We start from the raw sequence: 16,724 nt of genomic DNA, 5'->3' as shown, positions 1-16,724 counted from the left end.
TGTTCTATAACCCTATAGTTTACTGGATGATATTGGTGAGTAATGGGGTGAGGAACAGTGTTACATAAGGAATGGAGAGTGAGTTGGGGAGAAATCCGTATTGTGAGACAACACTTACACCAAAGACATTTTGATATTCAATCTGATGTGATAAATCGTGCTGTTGTGTTTCCTTTTCATCATATCAAATGTCATGGAAGGTTTCCATTTTCAAACAAGGACCTTCACTGTGAATCACACCAGGTAATCCAAGGTAAGGTGGCTGGGACATCATACCTGGGCAGAGAGCTATATTGCAGGCTTTGGTTTGAGTACCAGGACCCTCACACGGGACACCTTCAGGCTCAGGTAGGTTACAGAGCCGACGGCGCTTTCGGACTCCACGACCACAGGTGAGCGAGCACAGGCTCCACTGGGTCCACATCTCCCATGTCCCGTGTGCTTGGCAAGAGGAATGGTGATCACAGCTCCCACTCACACATTAATAAACTGCTGGTGCATTGTAAGTAAATACAGATGTTGCATTTACAGCAAGTTAATCTAACGAGATGAGATTAATCAAATGGGATAAATTAGGCTAATGAGATACGAACACACCGAGCGAATTGAATGTGGATACAAAGTAAACTGGGATGTAAATGACATGAATGATTCCATTTTCAAGCATGCAAATAGCACATTCCATCACACCTGTGATGCTTACCTGGACAGACGTGTGACAACACGCAAGGATGCCGCTCTCGGATCGCACCGACGCATGGTGGACCCTGGAGACCAGGTGAGCAGGCTCGGATTCGAACCTGAGAACCCTGCCCACAGGTAACGGAGCACACGCTCCACTCTGACCACTGCTCCCCAACCTCCTCTCCTGCATGCACATCAAGGTAATACCACTCAGTTTTGAGAAAAGCACAAGGAGAGATGATGATGAGGTTGGTGAGGAAGATTATGTAAACATTGCTCCACCTCTTAATGGCCTACAAACATCCAGCACAACTTTCATAAACCATTTGTACCTGTTCATATCTACCGAGGTGACAAAAATAATTTGTGGATAAACGATATCTGTTAAGCTTTGTTGATAGCATATTGTGGTGAGCATCATCATGTGTAGTGGTGGAGGAGGCCTGGTGCTTGGTTTTCTACATCTCTCATTGGTGAGCATCGTCATGTGTGGTGTTGGAGGAGGCCTGGTGCTTGGTTTTCTACATGTCAGTGGTGAGAGTCATCATGTGTGGTGGTGGAGGAGGCCTGGTGCTTGGTTTTATAGATCTCTCTCAATGGTGCGAATGATCATGCGTGGTGGTGGAGGAGGCCTGGTGCTTGGTTTTCTACATCTCTGAGTGGTGAGCATCCTCATGTGTAGTGGTGGAGGAGTCCTGGTGCTTGGTTTTCTGCTTCTCTCAGTGGTGAGCATCATCATGTGTGGTGGTGGAGGAGGCCTGGTGCTTGGTTTTCTGCTTCTCTCAGTGGTGAGCATCATCATGTGTGGTGGTAGAGGAGGCCTGGTGCTTGGTTTTCTGCTTCTATCAGTGGTGAGCATCATCATGTGTAGTGGTGGAGGAGGCCTGGTACTTGGTTTTCTGGATCTCCAGTGGTAAGAATAATCATGTGTGGTGGAGGAAGAGGCCTGGTGCTTGGTTTTCTACATGTCAGTGGTAAGAATCATCATGTGTGGTGGAGAAAGAGGCCTGTTGCTTAGTTTTCTACATGTCAGTGGTAAGAATAATCATGTGTGGTGGAGGAAGAGGCCTGGTGCTTGGTTTTCTCCATGTCAGTGGTGAGCATACTCATGTGTGGTGGTGGAGGAGGCCTGGTGCTTGGTTTTCTACATCTCTCAGTGGTGAGCATCCTCATGTGTAGTGGTGGAGGAGGCCTGGTGGTTGGTTTTCTACATCTCTCAGTGGTGAGCATCATCATGTGTGGTGGTGGAGGAGGCCTGGTGCTTGATTTTCTGCTTCTCTCAGAGGTGAGCATCATCATGTGTGGTGGTGGAGGAGGCATGGTGCTTGGTTTTCTGGATCTCTCAGTGGTGAGCATCATCATGTGTGGTGGTGGAGGAGGCCTGGTGCTTGGTTTTCTACATGTCAGTGGTGAGAGTCATCATGTGTGGTGGAGGAAGAGGCCTGGTGCTTGGTTTTCTCCATGTCAGTGGTGAGAGTCATCATGTGTGGTGGTGGAGGAGGCCTGGTGCTTGGTTTTCTACATCTCTCAGTGGTGAGCATCCTCATGTGTAGTGGTGGAGGAGGCCTGGTGGTTGGTTTTCTACATCTCTCAGTGTTGAGCATCATCATGTGTGGTGGTGGAGGAGGCCTGGTGCTTGGTTTTCTACATGTCAGTGGTGAGAGTCATCATGTGTGGTGGTGGAGGAGGCCTGGTGCTTGGTTTTCTACATCTCTCAGGGGTGAGCATCCTCATGTGTAGTGGTGGAGGAGGTCTGGTGGTTGGTTTTCTACATCTCTCAGTGGTGAGCATCATCATGTGTGGTGGTGGAGGAGGCCTGGTGCTTGATTTTCTGCTTCTCTCAGAGGTGAGCATCATCATGTGTGGTGGTGGAGGAGGCATGGTGCTTGGTTTTCTGGATCTCTCAATGGTGAGCATCATCATGTGTGGTGGTGGAGGAGGCCTGGTGCTTGATTTTCTGCATCTCTCAGTGGTGAGCATCATCATGTGTGGTGGTGGAGGAGGCCTGGTGCTTGGTTTTATAGATCTCTCTCAGTGCTGAGCATCATCATGTGTGGTGGTGGAGGAGGCCTGGTGCTTGGTTTTATAGATCTCTCTCAGTGCTGAGCATCATCATGTGTGGTGGTGGAGGAGGCCTGGTGCTTGGTTTTCTGCATATCTCAGTGCTGAGCATCATCATGTGTGGTGGAGGAAGAGGCCTGGTGCTTGGTTTTCTGCATCTCTCAGTGGTGAGCATCATCATGTGTGGTGGAGGAAGAGGCCTGGTGCTTGGTTTTCTGCATATCTCAGTGCTGAGCATCATCATGTGTGATGGTGGAAGAGGCCTGGTGCTTGGTTTTCTGCATCTCTCAGTGGTGAGCATCATCATGTGTGGTGGTGGAGGAGGCCTGGTGCTTGGTTTTCTGCATCTCTCAGTGGTGAGCATCATCATGTGTAGTGGTGGAGGAGGCCTGGTGCTTGGTTTTCTGCATCTCTCAGTCGTGCGCATCCTCATGTGTGATTGTGGAGGAGGCCTGGTGCTTGATTTTCTACATCTCAATGGTGCCATTGCAGCTTCACGGAAGAAAAGGCATGAAACATCAGAACCCATCGTGAACTGTTGGCAGCCATTACCATGAAAAACGACAATTTTAGAAATTTGACCTCAAGATGGCCTTTGACCTTTGACCTCAAAATCAATAGGCTTCTTCCTTATGACCAACTTTACCATTTGGTGAAGTTTTGTGAAGATCGGCTTAGACCTGTGACCTGTAGGCGATGGACAGACAGACTGACAGACAGACAGAATAACGCACAAGTCCAACTAATATACTTGAAAAAAATTCGATTTTGCAAGTAACAACAAACACGTTGTGCGGAGTACGACACTTGTGACCTCCCTAAAACAAATATGACCTTAAAATAATTGGTGGTTGAATTCAGTGGCCTCATATGCAAATTCTCTTCAACTTTCAAGTCAATGAGATGAAAATTGAGGATTTTAGAAATTTGACAAAATTATTGACCTTTGCCATTTTCACGTCAAAATCAGCTCTCCCATTTTGTGACGTTTTGTGAAGATCGGTTTAAAATTGTGACCTGTGGGCAGGCGATTGACATACAGACAAACAGCAAACAAACAGACAAAGTTCCCTCACATCCATCGTCCTCTTCTTCCTTTTATATTTTGTAATTTTTGCCTTTACGTCCTGTGAAAGTTCATTGACTTTTTCACCTTTTAGAAACCCCCCTTCCCACGCCTCCTCCCCCCAAGCCCTCTCCCTCCCACAGATCTCCCGATGTCCCTGCTCTCAAATGTTGTACTCGTGTGCTTGCCCTTCTCTCCCCATCTTGTCTCCCACTCCCTTTATTATGTCTTATGTGTCCGTTTGTTTTTAGCCGCGTCGCAGACGCTGCTCATAGAGTGCCCTCTGCTGTTGTTGTTGTTGTTCTTCTTCTTGTTCTTCTTCTTCTTCTTGATGTTCTTGCAGAGAAGACAAAACCTCAAAGCTCCACCCATTCTGGGAACCATAGCTCCACCCATTTTGGGAGGGGCTTCATATAAACAAATATCCACCATTTTATTAACTCGCATAGCTTTGAGGCCTGTTTTGTAGGCCCGTGGTGTCTTCCTCCCTCACACAGTTTTATTTCAAATCAAATTCGATATATCATTTCATTTTTCACAGTCGCTAACATAGTTTTAGACTCGGTTGAAAAAAAACGGGAAGAAAATCCGATGAAAGTTGCCCTTTATAGAACGAAATGAATTCTCAAAGGCCTGTAACTTCAAGTCCATTGAGATATTTTTTTTTTAAATCGCGGCATGGTCAGTCATACACCGCCCGAAATAACAGACGGGAAAATGCCGAGATATATATATTTTGTTTAAATCGCGGCATGCTCAGTCATACACCGCCCAAAATAACAGACGGGAAAATGCCGAGATATATATATATTTTGTTTAAATCGCGGCATGCTCAGTCATACACCGCCCGAAATAACAGACGGGAAAATGCCGAGATATATATATACTAGCGGGGTCACCCGTGGGAATCCCACGGGCATGGATGTGTGTGACATTTCGACATATTGAGATATATGCTGCACATTCATTTTTACAAAATGGTTACTGGCAAGTCATCAGATCCAGAAATGGTGTGATGAACACAATTTATTTATTTCACATAATATGTGACCCCTCACTCCTCTCCACCTGACACTCTCCTGTCTCCACCTGACACTCTCCTGTCTCCACCTGACACTCTCCTCTCTCCACCTAGCACTCCTCTCCTCTCCAAACCCTCACATCCCTCTCATGCACAGATTTATCCCATCTCGTCTCCTGGAAAGGAGACGCCTCCTTTCCAATCCCTCACCTCTCCAATCCCTCACACTCCTCTCCTCTCCAATCCTTCACACGCCTCTCCAATCGCGCCTCACACTCCTCTCCAATCGCGCCTCACACTCCTCTCCAATCGCGCCTCACACTCCTCTCCAATCGTGCCTCACACTCCTCTCCAATCGTGCCTCACACTCCCCTCCAATCACTCCTCTCCAATCGTGCCTCACACGCCTCTCCAATCACGCCTCACACTCCTCTCCAATCGTGCCTCACACTCCTCTCCAATCGCGCCTCACACTCCTCTCCAATCGCGCCTCACTCGCCTCTCCAATCGGCTTTCCCCGTCTCGTTTCTCTCCTTTTTCTCCCGTCTCGTTCTTTTTCTTGCTCCAAATCGGCCCGTCGGAATCGGAAATCGGCCCGCCTCGCCCGTCGGCCCGTCGGAATCGGAAATCGGCCCGTCTTGCTTTTGTGCTTGTGCGTAAATAAATTGTGTTCATGACACCATTTCTGGTGTTGGGCTAGCGGCTAGGGTGCCGGCTTAGGATCCTGGGTTCGAATCTCGGTCGATCGCCGAATTAATGCCAGGGGGGTTGACTCAGCCTGTCATTCCTTCCGAGGTCGGCTAATTGAGTACCAGTTCACTGGTAATTCCCTGTTTGTCGTTGAAGGCGGCAAAAAGGGTTGGCGTCAGGAAGGGCATCCGGCCGTAAAACATTGCTTCAAAAAGGGGACAAAAAAACAACAACTACCACGGTCCCCGAAAAGGCCAACCCCCGCTTTGCGGGGAAAAATGGCCTCTAAACGGTGGTTTTTACACCATTTCTGGATCTGATGACTTGCCAGTAACCATTTTGTAAAAATGAATGTGCAGCAATATGTCGAAATGTCACACACATCCATGCCCGTGGGATTCCCACGGGTGACCCCGCAAGTTTGCATTGACGTTCGTCGATGGACTCGTTCGCCCGTCTCATTCGTTTTCTTGCTGCATCCTGTTCAAGTCTGCGTTCTTCATCGATCGTCTCATTCATTTTGGAAATAGAAGTTTCCACGCAGCGCATGAATTGTCACGATCCTCAAGAGGAATGTCTCGTAATCATCAAATGATAAATGGCAAGTAAATTATATTGTGGAAAATTAAAGATTTCAAATAAACCTATTTAAAGTGTATTCGCACATAACTAATTTTAAAAAACGAAGAAATATCTCTCGGTAATTTCCTGAAACATATTTTACTTCCGGCTAATAATGTTGAATTAAATAAAAACGAAGAAATATATGTCGGCATCATTGTTGACGTTTTTGTGACGACTGTCATCAAACGAAAAAGTAATATATCTTAACGGAAAAGCAAAAGCGAATTTTTAATATATATCGACACGTTGCCGTCGGTGTCATGTTGGGCGGTGTATGATACACCATGACGCGATTTTAAAAAATATATCTCTGCATTTTCCCGCGTGTGTGGAATGTTCTCAATTATTGCTGACACAGAGTCCAAAACCATCGATAAAAATGAAATCATATGGTGAGTTAGATTGGAGATAAAGGCGTGAGAGAGACTCAATGGCCTTGAAGTTGAAGTTACAGACGTTTGAGAATTCATTTCGTTCTATAAACGGCAACTTTCATTGGATTTCCTTCCCGTTTTTTTTCAACCGAGTCGAAAACTATGTTAGCGACTGTGAAAAATGAAATGATATATCGAATTTTTAATATGTATCGACACGTTGCCGTCGGTGTCATGTTAGGCGGTGTATGATACACCATGACGCGATTTTAAAAAATATATCTGCATTTTCCCGCGTGTGTGGAATGTTCTCAATTATTGCTGACACCGACTCTAAAACCATCGATAAAAATGAAATCATATGGTGAGTTAGATTGGAGATAAAGGCGTGAGAGAGACTCAATGGCCTTGAAGTTACAGGCATTTGAGAATTCATTTCGTTCTATAAACGGCAACTTTCATCGGATTTTCTTCTCGTTTTTTTTCAACCGAGTCTAAAACTATGTTAGCGACTGTGAAAAATGAAATGATATATCGAATTTAAAATAGATATCGACACATTGCCGTCGGTGTCATGTTGGGCGGTGTATGATACACCATGACGCGATTTTAAAAAATATATCTCTGCATTTTCCCGCGTGTGTGGATTGTTCTCAATTATTGCTGACACCGAGTCTAAAAGTAAAACCATCGATAAAAATGAAATCATATGGTGAGTTAGATTGGAGATAAAGGCGTGAGAGAGACTCAATGGCCTTGAAGTTACAGGCCTTTGAGAATTCATTTCGTTCTATAAACGGCAACTTTCATCGGATTTTCTTCCCGTTTTTTTTCAACCGAGTCTAAAACTATGTTAGCGACTGTGAAAAATGAAATGATTTATCGAATTTGATTTGAAATAAAACTGGGGGAGAGCAAGACACCACGGGCCTACAAAACAGGACTCAAAGCTATGCGAGTTAATAAAATGGTGGATATTTGTTTATAGCCACTCCCAGAATGGGTGGAGCTATGGGTGGAGCTACTCTGCAAACCGAGTAAGCCACACCCCGGACGGACACCCAACAGATAGACAGACAGACAGAAGCATCTACGGCTATTATAATATAGATTTTGTTTAAATCGCGGCATGGTCAGTCATACACCGCCTGAAATAACAGACGGGAAAATGCCGAGATATATATATATATTTTGTTTAAATCGCGGCATGGTCAGTCATACACTGCCCGAAATAACAGACGGGAAAATGCCGAGATATATATATTTTTTTTAAATCGCGGCATGGTCAGTCATACACCGCCTGAAATAACAGACGGGAAAATGCCGAGATATATTAAAAATTCGTCCATTTGATGACAATCGTCACGATTAAATATTTAATTTATACGTCGTCACAATAATGTGGAGAGAGGAGCATAGCTTCGTTCACGTGTCGCCACATACGGGAAATTGCCGAGATATATATATTTTAAATCGCGGCATGGTCAGTCATACACCGCCTGAAATAACAGACGGGAAAATGCCGAGATATATTAAAAATTCGTCGCCACACACGGGAAATTGCCGAGATATATTTTCACTTTTAGTGTAGCAGCATAGCAAACCTGTTGTGCATTTTGTGATGCAAGCACCAAATTTGGCACAAATGTACATTAATATGTTGCGAACATTTTCAGATATTGGGCCACTTGAAATTCCGTAATTTTTTTTTTCAAATTTTTTCAAATTTCGTAATTTCAAATTTTTCGGGTGACACCGTCACAATTTCGGTCTTCGAGGCCGGCCGATATAGTGGGGCGGCTCAGCCCAAATATTCAAAAGAATTGTGCATTTTGTGATACAAGCACCAAATTTGGCACAAATGTACATTAATATGTTGCGAACATTGTGTGGTCAGCAACGAAGACGAGAGTCTGAATTACATGTATGCAAAAGACCTTGTGAACCAGTGAAGCAAATACACGGGTAAGCATGAATTAAATCTAGGGCATGATATAATTTCCATGATGTTTACCTCTACACTCAATGGTGGAAGGAGGTAATGTTTTGATCCCAGCTTGTCTGTATGTCTGTTTGTCTGTTAGTCCACAAAATTCCAGACAAAGCTTGTAGTAGTGGTAGTTGTAGTGGTAGTGGTGATAACAGAAATTGTTATATAGAACTGAACTTATATTATTATTATATGCAGAAAATAACTTCTTTTCTATATGCCCTGCAGTGGACAGGTTAATTGGTTTATGCACTGAAGGGGTCACCCTGGTGTGCACTGCTGTGTTCTGCCTCACTGAGTTGTTCAGGTATGATGTACTCAGCACAAGCTTCCGGTCGGCCCGGAGGTGGGGGTGCGGGGCCTGTCACGGAACGTCAAAACAAACGGCCTGCCGGGGCCGCCCAAAAGTCGGGCGTGAGGGGCGCGTCCACTAATGGAACGCCTCTCGCTTCCCAGATCGAGGGCCACGTGGTCAGGAGAACCTCGTCCCTTCCGGTCACACTTTGCCTATCGGCCGGCCTCGAAGACCGAAATTGTGACGGTGTCACCCGAAAAATTTGAAATTACGAAATTTGAAAAAAATTGAAAAAAAAAAATTACGGAATTTCAAGTGGCCCAATATCTGAAAATGTTCGCAACATATTAATGTACATTTGTGCCAAATTTGGTGCTTGTATCACAAAATGCACAATTCTTTTGAATATTTGGGCTAAGCCGCCCCACTATTTGCACAAAAATAACATCAAGTAATCGAATCAATAGGAATGTCCTGTGCCTATAACATCGACGTTATAGGCACAGCTGCATCTAGGCATTGTGTAACATCGACGCGGCTTTTGTTTTAATTAAAACTTTTTGTACTTGTTTTTATCATTAATGTTAGCTCTTACACGAGCCTCGATCTTGTAAACAAACAAACAAACAAAAAAAAGACAAACAAACAAACAGACAGACGCGGGGATGAAAATGAAAACATACCATCCGTCCAACTTCGTTGGCAGAGGGAATTATAACGTTACAAAGCAAACAAATAAATAAAACGATTCAAATGACAAACCAACCTCAAGTGACTAATGCAAATGTACATTGGAGAAAACAGAAAGCTTAATGTATCTTTGATTTATATAGATAAACAAAAGGTGAAACTACAGGAATATCAGTGAATTTAGAATGAGAAGGTTACGAGTTTGCGGTGGAAGCGAAGAAATTCCTGTTTTTCATGTTAAGTACCCAGCTTGGCGAGACTTGGGAAGGAGTCCAGGTGTGGAAATTGCAGAGACATCGCCATGCTCAACCACTTTGGTTCGCTCTGCAAAGCTACAGACAAACATGGACAAGCACCAAATAATGCAGACAGACAGACAGAGGGGGAAAGGAGAAGATTGTGAGCAGTCAGTATTCTGATTATTATTATTTATTATTATTATTATTACATACATGATACATACCTCTGTTCGTTAGATGAGAATGTGATGCAGCCAGACACCCATCCTTAGCCTCGTCACATCGAGGTGCTCCAACCTGTTTCTCCCATGCAAACCTACTTCCAAGACGTCCAACAAATCGACTCCCGGGGCAATGGCAGAGTGCCAGGCTGGCACGGCATTCCCAGAATGGTTGGCTGGCACCCTGGCAGGACTCTAACCAGCCACACAGAACCGTGCAGGCCTCTTCATTTGGCTGAGGAACATCGAGGAAAAGGAATGATAATTCAACCGAGTCTCCGACTGGCCATTCCTTGGTCCTTGCAATTCCATAAGTCTGGTTTCCTTGGAATCTTGACCACCTGCCTGGCCTGAAGCTTATGGTGATGGTAATATTACTGCCGTCCCATTGGGAGATCCACGGGCGCTTGTACACCTCTTCATTACACAGCTCTATGGTTATATTGTGCCTCCCAGAGGAGCTGTGGCTGTCTCCCAGAGTCAACCTGATGCTAAAAGCTTCGCATGAATTCTCGCCGCTCACAGTTACCTTCACAAAGGCAGAAAGACCTGCGGGTTTGGGGTTCAGCAAAATCCATTGGCAAGAGGTCACGTTCCTGGCATAAATATCTTTGGAGCCGAAGACACCATGGAAGTGGTCTTGAAGGATTATTAAGCAAGGAGGGTGATTAATGTCAATATCCAGGGCCAGGTCCAGCCTGGCGATCAGCAGGATGCACAAGCCCAACAGAGCAGCCGCTCGCATCCTCTGACATTGCACCTGCAGGAAGAGCAAGGTAATGGGGGTCAGGAACTAACGGTTGGGCAGCGGGGAAACTCTTGGACACAATAAGCAAGATATTAAACAAAAGGGAAATGTGGAGAGATGATAGGGGCAACCACAGTAACCTGCAAGTAAGAAGGTAACACAGGGAGGGGTTAATGGGGGAATAAAGATCATGGGTCATAATAGCGGTGCACCTGCACCTGGATGAACTTTGAAGTCTTCCAAGAAATAATGGGATAGCACGAGACACTGTCTCTCAACCGTGGTGAGTCAGTTTGATTGAACTGATTGGTGAGTAAGTTTCATTGAATTGATTGGTGAGTAAGTTTGATTGAATTGATTGGTGAGTCAGTTTGATTGAATAAAGTTTCGATGTTAAAACCAAAAATAGACAAAACCATTCAAGCTTGTATTAAGCAGACATTTGCATCAAATATGTGAACTGGTCTTTTAAAAATAAATAATAAAAGAGTCACCATTTCAGATATGTTAATTAATTAATTAAGCTCCTGATTATAATCCTTCTGTAGTTCAGAAACACAACTACAGTATTCGAAATGACAGTCTCACTATGATTGTAAAGTCTTATTTTTCAAAATGCTTACCTTTGGCAACCAACATGGCTGCCTAAGGGGAGTAAATATACCTGCACCATGTTAAACAAACTCCAAGCACAACAAGAAAGAGCAATCAGAGATTGCAAACCCTCACCAGAATGTATTTTCAGTGGTTTTTAAGGCTTTTGTGTTAAAATAAATATAGCGGCCGAACCACGTGACCGATGACGTCATCATTATTCTTTTTCTAAACTCATTTATTCCTAGATTATGCTCAAGAAATTTCATCTTGATTGGATGAAGTTTTGTACTTGTCGAATTATGACGTCATAATGGAGGCACCTATGACATCATAAACATATTTTATTCTCCATGGAGAGTTCTTCACAATGAGCCATGTCGCAATTTTTTCTATTCAGCGCTTTCGGAGATATAGAGGTGCAAAGTTTTTCGGTTTTTCCAAGATGGTGCCCGAACCACGTGATATATAACGTCATAATTATCATTAAAAATTGTACAGGTGGAGTTGCACCTATGGTGAAAATTTCCTGTCAATCAGACCAACGGTTGCAGAGAAAATCATATTTACTAGCCAAAACCCGTGGAACATCCACGGAGGGAGGATGTGGTGTATGGATAGAGTGTACCATTATGGATGGCATAGGGGATTTGCTTGTCCGAGTAAGAGTTAGGAAGAAAGATGAGAATGAAGAGTGCGTATATGAACAACGTATTTATTGCAATCTACTTAAATGACAACGCTACGATATACTTTTGAAAAATGAAATGGATTCGTAATAGGAATCGGCATAGCACCACTCTGGGATTGTCCACTCAGTGGACGGCTTGCTTTCGCCTTCGACTGTCCAATCAGCGGACGGCTTGCTTCGCCTTCACCCAGCAGACGCCAATACGATGGCGTCGTAAGATGGCGTCGTATCGGCAGTTAATCGGATGCTTTTGGGCCCCAACGTCGGCTAATTCAGATTTTTCGAGTATGGCTGTATGTGATAAACAAAGAGCGCGGTTCGTAGATCGTAAATCCATTAGTGCCGTGGGCATCGGGTCACTGGGTGCGGCGTAAAAGGGATAACAAAGTCGAGTCCTTACGCTATTATTATAAGAATTATATAGATTCTGTTCGGACAAACAAGCAAACAAACAAACGGACTCAAATGCAATACGGTCTCCTCTGGCGAGAGTAATTACACATGAGCAAAGGACATTTGAACCATCCTGCGTTTACCATATTCGGTCCACAGTATTCCTACTTATGTTTGACAAGAGATGGCTGTCTGGTCTTAGTTTGATTCCATATCTAACTCTAAACCGCTATCCTGGTGTAACACAGGCAGGGCGAGGTGTTACATCATCGTGTGCCGTCCCTCGGATGGACTTTAAACTGGATGCCCCGTCTTGCGGCATTGGTGGACGTAAAATATCCCACATTGTTCTTAGCGAAGAGTAGGTGAGTTATCGCCGGTACTACCCGGCCATGCACATTCCAAGTTCCTACGCTGAGTGCTGGGAAGGTAATGGAAAACTATCCAGGGAAACAGTCATGAAAATGCTTATGTAATATAAAGACAGCGACAGACTGTAAATTCTGATAAATATACAATTATCTCCGTTTGTCAAATTTGGAAGCTATCTCCACTTCATGTCCCTACTTTACGCTTTGTTCTTCCTCCTCATATCACTCACTCACTCAAATTCCCCCCCCCCCCCCTCCTCAGCCCACCTCTTCAAAGCCTGCACCTCACCCTGCCCCCAAAAAGCCTCCCCCACCACCATCCTGCACCGTGCCAACACCTACTCACCTGTCCCTAACTGTGTGGACCTCACATATCTGAGGTCTCTGATCCAACCTGACAGATCTCTCAATCAAGGCCGCTGTTGATAAATCGGACATCATCTGTTTAACTGAATCCTTTGTCTCACAGGACATCGCTGACTCAAGTGTCTGTCCGGCTATTGTATCGTCCAATTTTATAGGCCGAAATGGAGTCAAGGTGGTGGAGTTGTGCTGTACATCAAAAACTCAATTTCTCACTGACCTCCAACCCCCCAGGAATACCTTTGGCTGTGACCTCCCCTCTGCCCACCTTTTGTTTGTTTGTGTGTTGTACCGTCATCCTTACAATGACGACTCCATTTACATATCTCTCGCAAACGACATGGACCAACTTTTAATCACTCATCCCAATTCTCTCTTCCTCATATGTGGTGATTTTAATTGTCTCCATGCTAATTGGCTCGGTGCTGTTACCTCTCTCATCAGCCATGGCACTTCAACAAGAACTTCTGTGACTCTATGTGACTGACTCAATCCATTAATTTTCCTACCCGGATCTCTCCAATGGCAAATCTTCCCTTCTAAATTTGGTGATGACCAATTTCCCCGCTAATTTATCTTGCTCGACCTCTACCCCAATTGGTTCATCTGATCATGTACTTGTGAAGGTAAACATCTCTCTCGATTCTCAGAGAACAACCTTAGGGCCGGTGAGTCTGGTAGTTCACGCAGGTGAACTGGCAGGGACTGCAAGCACTGATTTCCAAAAGATACCGCCCCTGATATTAACTCAATGTGGGAATTCTTCCATTGAAACCTGCCCTCTCTCTTATCCACAGATTCGTCCCATCTCGTCTTCAGTTATCTTACCCATCCTTGGTACTCCGAATCATGTGGTGAGGCCCTTTAAAACGATTTCCGTTCTCCTCCTGGAAGGCAAATCCAACCGAAGACAACCGAAGATTATTCCACAAATCCCACAACAATGTGTGTCTACTCTCAGGAGAACAAGAAAACAACACCTGTCCAATCTCAAGAATGAACTTTCAAACTTGTCTCCCTCCTCGAAAACGTGGTGGCACCATGTCAAATCTGTCCTTGGTGCTCCCCTTCCATCCCTTCCCTCACCTCAAACAGCACCACAGCCGACTCCGCTCGTGAGAAGGCCGAATGCCTCAATTCTATATTTCCTTCAAAATCTTGTGTCCCTAACCCCTCCCCCTCTGTACCCACCGTTCCCAGTCGTACCCAACGGCTACTGGATGTTTTGTCTTTTGCACCTGAGAAAGTGGAAAGGTTTCCGGCAACCCTCGACTCTTGACTCTGCAACTGGACCAGACAGCATCAGCTCACGTGTCCTAAAACCCTGCTCCGCTGCTCTTGCACCTCCTCTATCTGCCCTTTTCACCGTGTCATTTACCTCGGTCATCTTCCATCTGCGTGGAAATCAACTAACATCACAGCATTACATAACTAGAGGTTCCAGGGAACCTGAACTCAACTGGTCTATATCAATATGGTTAGAATATGCATAATAGAACCACAAACTATATAGTTTATATGTGCGTTTAGATGTTTATATGTGCGTTTATATGTGTGTTTTCAAATATCTTTAAGTGGCAAAAGGCACAAGTTTCATCAAATTTGATCAGTATTTGTGACTTTTAGAGCTTGGACGTCGTCTAAACTGATGTTTATGGGTCAAGTCATGTCATAGGTCATGAAGAGGTCATTTTTCGGACATAGTCAAAACCCGTAATATATGTGTTGAGGTTTGTTACATACTATCTACACACCAAGTTTCAGCCTTCTTGCTACATTAGGAAGTACCAGATTGACAAAAATTGATTTTTCAATATGGCCGCCCTACCGCGCCCATTTTTGGGCGTGCAACGCCCAAATGCAATCCCAAACTAGTTTATGTCTTATAGATGCTGCATAACAAGTTTCATCAAACTTTATCAATATTTGTGACTTTTAGAGCGAAGACGTCGAATTGTTTACAGACGACAGACGGACGACGGACACTGGGTGTCGACAAAAACTCAGCTGGACATAGTCCAGTTGAGTTAAAAAGGTGCAAAAACAGATCCTCTCACCTACAGACCAATTAGCTTACTTCCACTCATCAGCAAGGTCATGGAATCCATCATCGCAGTTTACATTAAATTATTCCTTTTCCCCAACAACCTCATGTCGGATCATTAATTCAGATTCAGACCTGGTTACTCTGCCTTGGACATGCTGCTTCTACTCTCCCAACAATGGACGGAGGCCCTCATTATCAGACATGAGATCAGGGCCGGCTCTCTTGACATATATTGCGAGCTTTCGATACAGTCTGGCGTCCTCCCTTCATCTCCAAACTCTCTGCCTATGGAATCCAAGGCCAACTCCACTCTTGGATTGCTGACTTCCTCCACCCTGGCAGCCAACTCTCACAAGCTGTGTTCTAGGCCCCATCCTATTCCTAATCTTCATCAATGATCTCACTGACTCTCTGGAAAATCCTCTATCTCTTTGTTGATGACTCCACTCTCTGCCGTGACATCCCTCATCCGACAGACAGACAGGTAGCAGCCTCTTCCCTCTCCTCAGACCATGACAAAATCAAAATATGGTCAAATATTTGGGATATGTTTTTCAATCACAGGATGAGAAATCCCACACACTCATGACTCACTACCTTTCTCTCCGATAGGACCGTTCCGCAAACCCTCCTATCTACTTTCTCAACCATCTAAAAGAGGTTCAGTCACTCAAACTCTTGCATCTCATTCTCAGCCATGGTCTGAGTGTCTTCGATCACTCTCTTCGATCTCATTATTATCTGAGGGTCTTCAAGACAGCTGTTCACCACCATCTCTGGTCAACCCCATCCAAAGCCATGATCTTTTCTACACCCGTTAAACCACCCCCACCCCTCTCAAAATTTTGCTTATGTATCCATTTTGTTCACCCCTTGCGTTCTCCACGACTCCTCATTGTTACCTGCATCCCATGTTTGTCCGTCTACATTCTCGTTCTTCCTCCATCCTGCTATTGGCATTCTACTTTCTTTCTGCTGTGTCCTTTGTTGTGTTGTGTCCTGAACTGTTCTGTCTCCCAGCTCTTCCATGAGCCTAGACCATCTTATTATAATGGAGCAAACGAAAATAGTTAGGTATGTATGTATGTATGTTTATGTGTGTATGTGTGTATGTGTGTATGTGTGTATGTGTGTATGTGTGTATGTATGTATATGTGACCAAAACGACTTCTTCTTCTTCTTCAAATATAGAAAATCTGAAAAACAAGTACAGATACATTCAAAGTACACCGCCCCCATGCCAAATAATTAAATATCCTACACCGCGGCATTGCCGGGGCGCCTCCGGCGCCCTGCAAAACCTCTGTGCAGCTCATAGAAACTGCATTGGGAGGGAGAGGTGTACAATAATTGATTGAATAATTGTATAATTAATATCAATAAAAGGTTATCACAAAATATTTTCTTAATCAATTGACTAATAGCATAACTAAACCACTAGTGCTTCATCCGAAGATGTATCTTTTAGAAATGTAATTAAATAAGTCATTAATAAAAAAATAAATAATTAATTGATTAATCAATAAATAATTAATCGATTAAATGATTAATCAATAAATCAA

The sequence above is a fragment of the Myxine glutinosa genome, chromosome 1 (genome assembly GCF_964187855.1).
Source record: "Myxine glutinosa chromosome 1, kmMyxGlut1.1, whole genome shotgun sequence".
Taxonomy (NCBI): Eukaryota; Metazoa; Chordata; class Myxini; order Myxiniformes; family Myxinidae; genus Myxine; species Myxine glutinosa.
Note: the sequence above shows the minus strand (reverse complement) of the source record.